The sequence below is a fragment of the Cynara cardunculus genome, assembly GCF_001531365.2.
Source record: "Cynara cardunculus var. scolymus isolate 2C chromosome LG 16, CcrdV1, whole genome shotgun sequence".
Taxonomy (NCBI): domain Eukaryota; kingdom Viridiplantae; phylum Streptophyta; class Magnoliopsida; order Asterales; family Asteraceae; genus Cynara; species Cynara cardunculus.
The window spans coordinates 736095-749439 of NC_037543.1; positions in this window are offsets into that span (position 1 = coordinate 736095).

A 13345-nucleotide genomic window follows, 5' to 3' on the forward strand; every position below is an offset into this window, starting at 1 on the left:
ATGAAACAACTTGATCAAAAAAAGTATTATATGAAACAATTTCACAAGATTAAACAATTTCATGAAAAAATTTCATAAGATTAAACAATGAAATCGACGGATGAAGGTGGTTTGCACGGTTTACACAAATGAGGGCGGTTTTTATTTGATCACTCCTATATATATATATATATATATACATTTTTATTGAATATTTTATATGTATTTTTTTTTGTCTTAGAACACAATGAATTAATAAATACTACATGTTTCTCATAAATCTGTTTCCACTCTCCCTCTTTTAATTTCAAAAACATGCATTTTTTTCTATATGTACAAAAAATGCTACATGGTCTCAACAAACTCAATTATATTGACTAAAAGGGTATTTGTCCTACCATAGTTCTTGGTTTTCTAGGAGGTCAGGAGTTCAAACCTCACTAAAGGTAAAGAAGGTGTGTGAATTTATTTGTTACATTTACCGTATATAAATACTATATACTTAAAAAAAACTTAATTATATCGGAAATGGTAATATGAATTTGATTTTCATGCTTATGTTATCTCATTATTAGATAGGGTCGTTTTATACATATATCATGGATTTTGAGAGTTACTCTAGGTAATATGAATTTGATTTTCATGGGGGAACAACCCTATTAATTATCTTTGATATAATTATCGATTTTTTTGTTGGTATAGTTTATTATAAATTAATTAACGTTCACGTATAGCATACGTATTTTTGATAGTTCCCCTCCCTGTAAAGATTCTCTTCTAGAGATTGTGGATAAATCGTTTATTTGGATTTTGGCTAGCTGTAAAAGGGAGTGTTAAAAACCCGATAACGTGGAGATATCATCCGATCGACAATCCGTAATGTAATTGTTCCTCGTTTGCTAGCTTCTTGCTTGCCCGTAATAAAGTTCCGAATCTTTTTATTTATATCTTACACTTAAATCTTAAAAATTTCGTTGATAGAAGTTCATGTGCATGTGACTTTTTTGCCCATAGGGGCTGTCTACTAAACACTTGTCCCACATTTTATACTTTCTCGGATTAACATGACAAAGATTAAGAACCTTACCGAGTAAAAGCGAGGACAAGGACCAAAAGTATTATCTAGTAAGTGAAAGTAACGACGACTCTTACTCGGTAAGTGCTTACCGAATAAATTGTTGCAAACGATTCCGTTTCAATGGACTAAAATCTTACTTGATAAGTTAAGGTAAAGTGTCGATACTTACCATTAAGCGTTTATTGGATATACATTGGATAAACAACCCTTACAGATGATATGTATAACATCCGTTGATATGATTCATATTGAAGCTTGCTAGGTACATTATGAAACTAAATTTTAACACGATCTTCAAAATTAATTAAAAATATAGTAATTCATTCATATGCATGTTTAATCGAATGAAAACCCTTGAGTACAAGTATAAATGTTCTTTAATAATAAAGAATAAATGACAAATAGAAAATTCCATCTCCAAAAAGAGTCAAAAATGCTATTTTTTCTCGTTCTACAAATAACTTATAATGATAACATATTAACAAATAGAAAATTCCATCTCCAAAAAGAGTCAAAAATGCTATTTTCTCGTTCTACAAATAACTTATAATGATAACATATTAACAAATAGAAAATTCCATCTCTAAAATTTGAGTTTACAAGCTTTTCCTTAAATATGAGCATATAAATCTTTTACATAACCACAAGGGTGCTGCCTAATTGATTTGAGCTTGGCTTCAAAGGTCAAAAGTACCAGGAGATCTCAGATTCAAATCCAAGGAGAAATAAAAATCCCCCTATGGTCACGAGGGTTCATATGCGGTGACTCCGGGCTATCTGCAAAGTAGATGATCGTCCTGAAATTAGTCAGCTTGCATAGCGGGTTGAATATCCAGGTTAATAAAAAAAAATAGTTTACATAAAATTTATGATGAATCAAAGTTACAATTTCCAAAAAATAATCATATAAAAACACAATATATATATATATACACACACACAGGGTTGGATTCACGTGAGACTACTTTTTTACACTTGAAACTTCACAGCAAAATGTTGTGAAGATAAAAGAAAGCCAAAGCTTCACAGCGTTTTGCTGTGAAGTTGCAAGTGTAAAAAAGTGGGCTAAACAGACTGGTTTCACGTGATACCAAGTCTCTCTCTCTCTCTCTTTCTCTCTCTATATATATATATATATATATATATATATAATACACCCTATTTATCTTCCATAAATATTTAAATCATAATAAATGAACTTTCATTATTTCTATAAATATCTTAATTAATTGAGTTGCATTAGTTGTACAAATGGACATGGTTGCATTTGAAATATACCCTATATATATATATATCTATATATATATATATTTGTGTTAAATAGTGCCCAATAATAATAGTTAGTACTTGAATTTTTATTTCACACGATGCATTTTTCATGTAAAATAACAAAACATTATTTAATACTTGTTCATTTTAGCCTATGTATTTCTATGCATCACAACAATAGTTAAAAATTTCGTTCATTAATAATGATTTTCTTGAATTTTAATGTTATATATTACAATGTGATTATCACACAAACTGTAATTAATGCTTATAATTTAGCAAAAAAAAAAGGAGAGAAATATCTGTTAAATATGTGGTTATTTTGCATGATAATAATATATAGCTAAAATCATATGAATTTACCTAAACTATGTTTCATTGTCTATATTAACAATAAGGTTTTTGTATTGATATTTAAAATTTGAAGGAGTCTTCCCCAACGACTTGACGCGACCTAGGGTTGGTCGACCACCTATTTTCTATTATTTCTTTTTCCACGCGCCCACAGATCCCCACCATAACCTTTTCTTATTAGAATATCAAGTTTATATATACAAGGTTGAATTATGGTGAGGAGGAAAGTTAACACCAAAAACATTACAAGAAATCTTTATTTTTGGATGCATATTAGAATGAGATATACCATATCAGTGTATCAAACGTGATTCATGAGTGAGTTTGATGTTAAAGGTGATTAAGAGTCCAGATCACTTCTTAAAGCACTTTAACTCTCATTCTCACATGATTATTCGCATATATATATATATATATATATAATACGTATCTCGACTCTTTGGATGCACATTAGGGTGAGATTCACCGAGATGAGATGCATCTGATCGATCCCCATATCAAACACGATTCGTGGGTGAGTGATCCTTTCATACGTTTCTCACCTTAACTCTCATATCTCACATGAGTTAGGGGTGACATTAAAAGTGATCAAAGGTTCAAACCTCTTCTCATGTTTATCAATTTAACTCATATTATTACACGATCCTAATTAGTGTATATATATATATAGAGAGAGAGAGAGAGAGAGTGGGTTCCGGTGAGAAAGAGAGTTAAAGTAAGAAGCGTAAGAAATGATCTCCATCGTTGAATGCACATTAGAATGAGATGCACCAGATCAATCCACGTGATCAACCACGATTCATGGGTGGGTTGGAAATTAAAAGTGATCAAGTGTCCAAATCCCTTTTTACGCTTCTCACTTTCACTCTCCTACTCAAACGATCCTTTGCCTATATGTGTGTGTATATATAGACTTGGGATCACATGAGACCAATGGTTTTTCGTGAGACCCGTAAGACCAATTCTCAACCCTTGGATTAGATTTACAATCGTCAGATTTGAACATTCATAAATGCCACGAGACTTCTCAATAATTACAAAATTCTCACCTTGCAACTTTAGACCATTAGATTATTAGTTTACAAAGTTGATCAATGAACATAAATTGGTCTTACGGATCTTACGAAAAACCATTGGTCTCACGTGAACCCAACCCTATATATATATATATATATATGTGTGTGTGTTGGCTTAACGGCTCCATAATTAGCTCGGCTGGCTGAGTTTGATAGTGGAATGTGGACCCTGATCGAAGACCGGATGAATGATGTCATATCGGACCGGGGCTGTAGGTGGCGGTGGCGGTCTGGCGTGGGTAAATCTTTGATCATGGTGCTGGTCCATGGCAGCAGCCACGTGGATGAATTAAGATTAATTAGTTATGAATTAACTACGATAATTAATTAATTAAGTTATGAATTTCTGTTTAATTCTGCTCCTGCTTCTGCTTGTGCGTGCAGATAGGTTAATCAAAAGCTTTTACTTTTTCCTCTTCTCTCCTTGTATCAAGGGTACGGTAGGTGCCTTTCGTCAATTCATATACATATCACATATAAATATATGTATTTGTAGATTCAGGTTAAGAACGAAACCGTAAAAAAAAATTAAGAAATATCGTAATAATCATTCATTTGTATAACATATATATATATATATATATGTTGATACAAGTGATTTTCTTAGTATGCACGCATAGAAATATGAAAACATATTCGATTACTTGTATACATATACATACTGTACAGATGAAATGTTAAGTGATTTTCAGTTTTTTTGAATTTTCTTCTAAACCTCACTCTTTATTTATATGATATCATGTATTTAGATGAAACACTTCGATATAAATTATTAATGTATTAAGAGTTATGGTTTAATACTTTTATGGTTAAAAGCATTTTTCCCATATCGATGGAGCGATGAATATGTATAAATTGGAGTTTAAACATACTTTAAGTTGTCGTTTACACAATAATCACTACAACAAAATTGAGTTTATAGGATATCTTTGATTCTAAACATTATAATAGACTACTTTATAGGATTTAATTTATAGGACAAAAAATTAAAGCATTTTATCTAAGGCGTTGCAATAAGTTTATAGAACGTTTTAAGACGTTTTAGCAAGGTTTTTATGACACTTTTAATATATAGTGTGACGCATTAGCAATTTTATATGACATTTTTTGAAAAAAGTGTCATAAAATCATTTTATAGGATACTTGATTTTATAGGACATTTTTTCAAATAATGTCCTATAAAATTGTTAATGAGACACTTTGTATCAAAAGTGTTATAAAAATCTGTTAAAATACTCAAATTAAAGTGTCTTATAAACTTATTATAACGCCTTTAAATCGAACACTTCATTTTTTGGTCCTATAAATTAAGTTCTATAAAACAGTCTATTAGGACACGAATTGTTTTTTGGTGTCGATTTTGTTGTAGTGACTTATCCGATAAGACTTGCAGGTAAGAGCCAACATTTTAACTTAATTTACCGGGTAAGATTTTAGTCCAATTAAAACGACATCGTATGCAACAATTTATCCGGTAAACGTTTATCATGTAAGAGTCGTTACTTTCACTTACCGAGTTATAAGACTATTAATCCTTATTATCACTCTTATCGAAGAAGATTCCCAATGCTTGTCACGTTCATCCGATAATGTAAAGGAACCCGGTAAACACTTATCGGATAAAATCAAATGTATTTTAAATATTTAATTCTTTTTGTTCTTTTGTTATGGTCTAAAAAATGTGTTCTAATTCAGAGTGTTGGTGTAGGTGACTTTAAAAAATTAATTTATATGATTGTAATAATTTATATCATAGCTGATTTTTTTCTTTGGAGCTATCATCATGTTTCCAAAAATAACAATAAAAATAAAAATAATTTAGCATACTTAGTCAATCATTTTCAAATATAAATTAAGATTTTCATTTTAAATAAGAAATTATACTAGATTTTCCATCTTTTTTTAAGTATATAATATTTATATACGGTAAATAGAACAAATAAACTCACACATCCTTCTCATCTTTGATGAGGTTTGAACATTTGATCTCCTAGGAAGCCAAAGATTCTCATACCGCTAGGTCAAAAACCCTTTGATTTACAATAAAAGTGCATTGCATGTGCAAACAACTAGTTATCTTACAAAATATTGAAGTAAAACTTTTAAATTTTAAGAATACCATATATATAAAATAATAAATACAAATCATTAACGTATTAAAACATTGGGTCTTGAGAGATTAGCTTTGTGATTGTCGTAATTTTTCACAAAATTGATTTTCACTGGATACTCGTGTTACCAAAAACCAATAAAAACAAAAACAAAAACAAAAACAAAAACAAAAACAAAAACAAAAACAAAAACAATTTGGTATATTGTATACAAAGGTGTGATTAAATGTGCTACTTTTATATAAATGTTTCATATTTTTGATGGGCCGGTAGTCTGTAATGCTTCTTTAGTGTTTAAAACGTTGCGAGGTCGAGATTGAAGAAGAAAAGTACTTGATTCAATTCGATGATGAAAAATGACTCATTACATTGTCATAATGAAACAAAGGTTAAAAATTGTTTGATGCATGAGTTGGTGTTGGATGGATGGATTTAGGGTTTAGGATTTCGGCATGGACAATGCAATGTCTAGGAGGGCCAAGTATGAGATATTGATGTGGTTTATTACACCTGTAATGGTTACCTATCGACTTAAGTGCATGTATTGTAATACGTGTATATGGAATGTTTTCGATACGTATTTGCTGAATGGAATCATGAACTCACTGAACTTAATCATAACTATTGACATTTAAATCTCAGGGACACAAAAGTTAGGAGTTCGACAAAAATAAAGTCTAGACTCGCTACACTTGATTCATTTAATTGTTGTTTTGACGTTTTCCCATTTTTTTTATTATCAAATGTTTTATTTAACACATAGAGGTTGTCTAAGTCAAGGGATAATATTTCAATGTGTGAGTTGATTAATTGTAAGCTATTCTACTAAGTATATAGGAATCAATTAGGGTGTCACACATGATTGATTACAACATGTTCATACATTTTTAATTAGTGTATTTAACATATATCATCAATAACCATTGAGATGCAAACATTATCTCTATCGTATATATTATATCTCGTTTGTTCTTTTGTCCCAAACTGATCACTCTGTTAGTTAAATTGATTGAGAATGATGTAGTTAATGATCATATAAAATGTGTGACCAAATCTATACATCATGGTGTTTTCGACGAAGTAGTGACGCTTTTATGAACTTCAAATCCGTAATGGAATATTGACATGTTAGCGAAAGATTAGCGACTATAGAAGAATGGTCACTAAATTGTATACATACATACATACATACATATATACATATGCAACATACATATATACTAGCTACCAATTATGTTCGTTACTTGTTACTCCATTAGGAACTTTCGAAATAGAGTTGCTTTCAAGAAATCTGTGCCTAAGAGGAGGATCTTTTTGATTTGATTATCGATAACTCTTTCAGATGGATGGTGTATAGGCATACGACAAGTTTGAAGGGAGTTTTTATTTGGAGAACTTCTTTTTTACGTTGTTTTGGGTCTTTGTAATTCCTTCCGCTAGCCTTTTAATGTGAAATAATTTAAATATATCTGCTGTAAATAAAAGACCGCAGAGGAAATTTGGCTTCGCTTATCAAATTCAACATAAACAATGTACACCAAGAGGACTATGTATATACAACCAAGAAGTAACAGACCAATGAGAGAAAATAGGGACAATAGATAATAGAGAATAACATAAGGATCAACCATATGAACTGATACAATGAGAAGTTTGTTATGATGATGTGGAAAATCCAAGATATACTCTAACATAATGCATTGCCGTTTCCAAGAAAACCTATACAGACACTTTTACCGACCAGTCACCAGTGAACAACTTATCAACAAATTTCTAACAATGCACCTCATTCAAAATTCATCGGAAATGCATATGTCGATAAACTGTTGGTATTGATAAATTGTGGCCTCATGTTTTATTTTGAAAAACATAACGACACCAATTTCGTTGGTATCTGTCGGAAAACGCATGTCGATAATCTTTCAGCAAGTTACTTTGGTAATCTGACAATAGTTTGTGGTTTAAAAAAAATAAGGGTTTATGGTCATTAGAACAACCATTGTTAGTGACAAAAAGCATGAGTTGACTTGTTCGATCATAAATGGTAAAACAAAACCTAAATTACTGGGTTTGAAGATTACGGAATGATCCAAACATAGCCATATGGACCGCTAGGATCTTTTTATCTGTATATGAAATATGACAATTAAATAACATATACTCCACACTACAATGACAAACAAAACTATGACATTATTAATCAGAACTAGTTTTATTTTCCATATCAATACATTAAAATGAATAAAATTTGATTTCGACAAAAAGTTCTGTTTTATCTTTTACTAAAATTATTTAGACTCATATTTGTGACATCTCAATTAAACTTGAATTCAGTATTATTCATTTATACCATCATGTCGATTCTTTGTTCTCAATTTTGTGAAAAATGTCTCATTCTTTTTATAGCAAATAAATTTGACTTGCGAACAATTGACCATACACGACATAACAATATAACATACACAAATAAAATTAAGTCCATTTGTTCCAACAACTGATGCACGAAAGAACAATGTATTTTCAAGTCAATTTTCAGTTTAATATTACAAAAACAAAGGCTTTCACCAACATATTTTTGACAACCTTTTTTTACCAGCGGATTTTAATTCTAAGGGTCCATTTACCGAGGAATTTTCGAGGGTCCATCAACATTAGCAATTAATTGACTTTTGAATTCATTATTAGCAACACATTCAACTAAATAGTTCTTCAAAACAAATACTATAAAGGGATGTTTAGTTCAGGCAGAAAAATGCAAATGAAAATGACAGAGAATGTAAATGAGTTTAACCTGAAATGAAAATTTAGACTTACGGGGGAATGAACCCATTATATATTATATAAAACCAAATTGTTTTTTTTATTTTTATTTCAATTGATTACTGCTTAATACCTATAACCAAACGTCCCTTAAATCTATAATCATGATTTATACGATTCCCGAAATCTTTAAATAAAACGTCCACTGATCGACAAATGGTTTTTTCTAAAATCAGAAATGTGTATCATGTGAGCATCAAATGATATGTGCACACATACACATACACATACACATACACACAACAAAACTTTAGACATGAATATTTAACTTAAAGACACTCATTTATAAGACCAATCAAACAGTATTATTCCTGCCCCATGCGGAAAGACAATTAATATGATAAGCATTTTATTCTGGGGACTGTTTTCCATTGGCACAGACCCATGAATTAATTAATATGATGGCATGAGATGGACATGATTGTGTTTTGGCTTATATGTCCCCCCTAATTAATATCATAATATATATCTCCAATAATAATATGATTAAGAAATAACAACTAATAAAGTGCAAGGGGTGCAGTTTCAAATCATTAATGTCACTTCCAATTTTATCTCCATCTCCATTAATGTCACAGGTTTTCATTTATTTCACATTATATGCATCTTTTCATTTATAAGCATGTGGAATAAATAAGTTCATATCTAACTTTACTAAGCACCGACCAATATATATATATAAAGTTTGGTTTAAATACTAACAAAGATTTTTGTGTTAATTTTATTAACTAATTTTGGTCATTGATAAATAAGTTCATATCTATATATAGGGGAGCGATCAAATGCAAACCACTCAATTTGTACAAACCGTGCAAACCGCATTCAACCAATCATAATTTTTCATTTTGTTCATTTTTTTGTAATTATGAGAGGTTGATTAATCATTTTTATTGTGGAGGGTGTTAATAATAGATATTATCATCTTCATTATTTTAATTTTAGAGAAATACATGAAACTGTTTCATTAATGTTAGAGAAATACATGAAACAGTTTCATTAAGTATTATATGAAACAATTTCACAACCATATATGAAACAACTTCATCAAAAAAARTATTATATGAAACAATTTCACAAGATTAAACAATTTCATGAATAAATTTCATAAGATTAAACAATGAAATCGACAGATGAAGGTGGTTTGCACGATTTACACAAATGAGGGCGGTTTTCATATGATCACTCCTCTATATATATATATATATATATATATATATAAAGTTTGGTTCAAATACTAACTAAAATTTTTGTGTTAACTTTATTAACTAATCTTGGTCATTGATTTCTACAATAAAGGGTTGTGATTAATCATGATTAAAAATTAAATTTTTAAATTTACAATTTCAAAGAACACATGTGAACAAAGGAGAAAAGGGTATTTAGGTAAAAAAAATTTATGTAACTCCCATATCATTAATTGGGAGTTACAAAATCAAAAAATCTCATTATTTTTATTAATTTATTTTTGTTAATGTAAGAACCATAAGAACACACACGCACACATGAATCATTGTGTCAAATACGAACAAAAGTTGACATACATATGAACTTAGACTATATAACATTTATGAACACAATATGAATATAATAAGAATAATTGTAACACAAAAGTAAATAAATAAAAAAACAGGTATGAACACAATATGAACAGTTTGTGAACAATAGTTCATTCATTATGAACACATTCAGGAGCAAGCCAATGTTGAGATATGCAGATAGTGTACATATGAACACAATATGAAGAGTTTATGAATAATAGTTCCTTCATTATGAACACATTCAGGAGCAAGTCAATGTTGAGATATGCAGCTAGTGTACATATGAATACAATATGAACAGTTTATGAATAATAGTTTCTTAATTATGAACACATTCAGGAGCAATCCAATGTTGAGATATGCAGCTAGTGTATATATGAACACAATATGAACACTTGTGAACAATTCTTTAACAATTACATATGAATTCGAATTTCGATTGTAGTCGTAGACGATTTTAACCTTTTCATTCTCATTGTTGTCAATCTGTTTTCCAATAGGTTTATCCATATTACTCGGACGATATCAAAATCTTAACAATCGGAAATTCTTAAATAATTACAAAATCAATATCATTATGGATAGAATAAATCGAAATTACAAAACATGAACACGTATAAAAAATATCAATTATTGAGATTTTTATATTTGTAACTCCCAATTAATGATTTGTGAGTTACATAAATAACAAATTACTTAATTACCTTGTAATTAATATATGAGTTATATGTGAACCTAAAGAAAAGATGGAATATGATTGGTTGAGCTTGGTTAACAAAGTTAACACAAAAATATTGGTTAGTATTTTAACCAACCCCTATATATATAATATATATATATATAAATATATATATATATAGAGAGAGAGAGAGATAGAGAGAGAGAGAGAGAGGGGGGGGGGGATCTTATGACATGCCAAGTGTTGGTTAAGACTCTAATGAGCACTATAAAAAGCCGATTTAAAACATTTAAGAAACACGATTATCATAATCTAGAAGGGTTTTTTTCAAGACAAGGATTTTGGTGTTTCTTGATGGCTTGTCTCAGTGACGGATCTAGAATTTTTCTTACACGGGTGTACTTTTAAGATGGATCGAAAACCTGTAATGTTGCGGTTTAACCTCTATGAAAATTCAATGTGGTTTGATTTGAGAAAAGTCAATCGTGTCTATTTGGGAAATAAAACAAGTCTTCCAAATGAAATCGACTTTTTGGGTAAGATGCAAGACCACGTCTTACGTCTAACATGTGTTTAGTCGAGTTCCATCGTTTCGAAGACCTTTTCAGTTTTTTTTTGATTTCATGAATTCTCTCAATTTATATTTGATTATCATTAATACTTTACTTTTTTTGGTAGATTTCTAATTTTTCCTTTTTTCTTTCTTTTTGTAGGTTTTCAAATTTGTTTTCTTATTCATTTAACGCTTCTAGTATTAAATATGATATGATATTTTACAATTTTAAATTACTAACCAAATTAAAATAACAATAGTGTTTGAGCAAATGAAAAATGACTAACAAATTTAGTGCAAATTAGATTTAGAACACATATAGATATTAGGACACATATATAATGAAATAAAATCAATTTAGAGCAATCCTAGAATTTAGAGTAAATAATGGAAATCAATAATGAAAATTAAAACAATTTATGGCAAATAAATAAACTATAACAGATAATATGCTTGAAAAATACGAACTGGATAAGATTGAAAAACAAAAGTGAGAACAAAAAGTCATTGTTTAGATAAGTTTTATCAAACATTTTAGTCTAGTTCCTTCAGTTTCAAAATATTTTAAAACACCCTTCTATTTTTAGAAGTTTCATAACAACATTCAAGTTTAAAAGAATATGTATCATATAATTCTCGAACCTAATACCTCTTACAGAGGAGGCACGTCTAAGAGATTGTAACAATCATCTTGCTGGCAACCAATTTGTTTTTATGATCTCGGTTTCCAAATATTTAAGGGCACACTTAGAATTAAGCGAGTGCACCATTTTAACAGCTCATTTTTTTCTATTGTGACAATCGATTGAGCGGGTGCATGAGACCCTGCTCAACTCTTAGTAGGTCCGATCCTAGCATGTGTGTCGCTTCTAGCTATCTATAGTTCATATGGTCTTTGTGGTCATCTTTCTTATTTTTAAACCATGCACAAAGTCTTATTGATCAAAAACTTTGTACATCAAGAGAGGCAAGCTTGATTGAGGGGGCTAGACAAATACTTATTGTTCCGGAGAATCGAGTTCCTACAGTGATAGACTTGACTCTATACCATAGATTACATCAAACCAGCCACATTAGATTACTTTTTAAAAGAACACTTGAAGAAGAAAAAGAAGTTACAAAAAAAAGAAGAGAAATAATCAAAGTGTAATTGATGAGTGACTCAAACAATGTTTGTGCTCTGGGCGAAAAGTAAAAAAATCCCCCTAATCCAAGAAACAAATGACACATATTTAAAAAAAAAATAACACATATTTTAAGAGGTTTGGAACCTAGCCGAACTTTCTTATAAATTTATAGAGGGATGCTACATTTCTTGGGGAGAGTAGATCCAAGGCAAAAGGGAATCTCGAGATTGGATCTAGACCGTAGAATCATTTGTATGATGCACCAACATGATTTTATATTTAATGGCTATGAGTAGCTAACAGCTGAGGTACATAACATATCATGACAACCTCTTCATTCATTGATGACTAATAACACCATTGTATTGTTTTACATACCATTGCATTTTCTCTTTTTCTAGTCCACTCTACATTCGTTATGAGTTGGGTCTTTAGAAGTAATCAAAATATTAGCCTTGTTCACTTACCTTTTACAATAGAAGAGCAAACATTTACAAAGTAACAAAGACATACAAAATAAGTACAATTTATTTTTTAGTTCACCAATCTCCATTGGGGGAAATGTTCACCACAAATAACCAAATATGAACAAACCACTACGAAAGTAGAAATACGGGTCTAGTTAACAAGTATAATACAACCCGTTAAAAGTAATCAAACCACAAATGATGTAAAGACAATATCAAGCATAAAATATTAAAAAAAGGTTTAATGGCGGGGACCTCATGGCCCCGTGGTCCACAAATGAACATCAAGAAACT